We start from the raw sequence: 1,989 nt of genomic DNA, 5'->3' as shown, positions 1-1,989 counted from the left end.
TCTTTGAAAAACAATCCTATTGAAGTTGGACATGGCAATCCAACAGGAGGAAAAGCATACCAAGAGTGGGAAGAAGATTCAGAGACCCACTTGTTCTCAGGAGTTCCATAAAACTACTCTGCTAAAAGTTATAACATATATGCATAGACCCTATTGTCGGACCATGAAGGCCCTATTTTTTGCTGCGTCAGTCTCTATGAGCCCATAAGTACTTGGCTTAGTTGTTTCAGAGTAGCTTGTTCTCCTGGTGTCCTCCATCCCTTCTGCATCTTAAAATCTCTCTGCCCCCTCTTCTGCTGGATTCTGTGACATCTTTTGTAGAGGGCATTGAAAGAGACCTCCAATTTAGACTTTCCATTAGCATAATGAATGATGGTGAGTTCATTTTCATGGCATTGGCCTTAAGTCAAATCAGGCATTTTTTGGCTAGTCCCAAAAATTTTGTCTCACACTTTTCTTAGTATATTTTGTAGCAAGACAGATTGAAGGTCACAGGTTTTGTGGCTGGGTGCTATTCACATTTTCCATTCTATAACCTACAGAATACCTTCCCACACCAGAGTCTAGAAAGTATGGGTATATGCTCCATGTAGAAAGCAGCTAAACTTCTCCATGCTCAATGACTTGTATGAGTGTTGTCTTCAGTAATGGGACCCTGATGTCAATTTGGAGCAAACAATCCTTTGTCATAGCAATAACCTGAGTTATTTAGGGGATTTTCATGAGTCTCCAATTTCAATAGTCTCTTCCCATTATCCATCTTTGTACCCTACTTGATCCCCATTTAGCCCCAGTCTGTCTGTTAAATCTATTCTATGTTCACATCCCGGGGAAATCTATGTATCACATCTAGACCCCCTCTTTCTCCTAACTTCTCTAAGCTACGGATTGTGGCTTGGTTATCATTTACTTAATAGCTAATATTTACTTATAACAGAATGCATACTGTATTTGTCTTTCTGGGTCTGAGTTACATTACACAGTGTGATTTATTCTAGTTTTCTCCATTTGCCTGCAAATTTCACAATGTAATTTTTTAACAGCTGAGTAACACTTCATATATAAATGTACTAAATTTTCTGTATCCATTCTTTGGTTTATGGATATCTAGGTTGTTTCCAGTTTCTGGCTATATGAATAAAGTTTCTATGAACAGCAAAGAGTGTTCGTAAGGTAGAATAGAGTGTACTTTTGGTATATGCCCAGGGGTGGTATATCTGGGTATTGAAGTAGAGTGATTTATAATTCTCTGGGGAAACCACCATAGAGATTTTCATAGTGGCTGCAGAAGTTTGCACACTTACCTGAAATGGAGAAATGCTCCCCTTGTTCTACATTCTTTCCAACATGAACTGTCACTTGTGGTTTTTATTTTAACTATTCTAGCGGGTATAAATGGAGTTGCCATTCCATAGTCAAAATCTCTGACCCAAATTGTAATTCAGCTCAAGGGGAGGCTCCAAGCCCTGACAGTATTACTGATATTGTGATGTGCTTAGAAATAGGAACCTATCATGACTGCCCTCAGAGAGGCCCAATAAGCAGCTGAAAGAGTCAGATGTAGATACTAACAACAAAACAATGGACAGAAACCATGTACTCCTGTGGTTGAATTGGGAAAAAGCTGGGAGAAGCTGGTGGCCTCATGGGAAGACCAGCAGTCTCAACTGACCTGGACCCCCGAGATCTCACAGATACTGAGCCACCAACCAGGTAGCATACACCAGCTGATATGAAGCCCTAACACATATACAGCAGAGGAATCCCTGGTGTAGCCTCAGTGAGAGAAGATGGACCTAACCCATGAGAAACGAGGCCCAGAGAGTGATGTATTCAGGTGGGGTGGCAGTGGAGGGTGGAGATATCCTCTTGGAGACTGGGGAGTGAGAAGGTATGAGATGGGGAGCAGTCTGGGGATGGACTAGGAGGGAAGTGAAGACTGAACAGTATAAAAGGATTAAAGAGTAAAAACAAAATGGTGGGACCTCA

The sequence above is a fragment of the Mastomys coucha genome, chromosome X (assembly GCF_008632895.1).
Source record: "Mastomys coucha isolate ucsf_1 chromosome X, UCSF_Mcou_1, whole genome shotgun sequence".
NCBI lineage: Eukaryota > Metazoa > Chordata > Mammalia > Rodentia > Muridae > Mastomys > Mastomys coucha.
Note: the sequence above shows the minus strand (reverse complement) of the source record.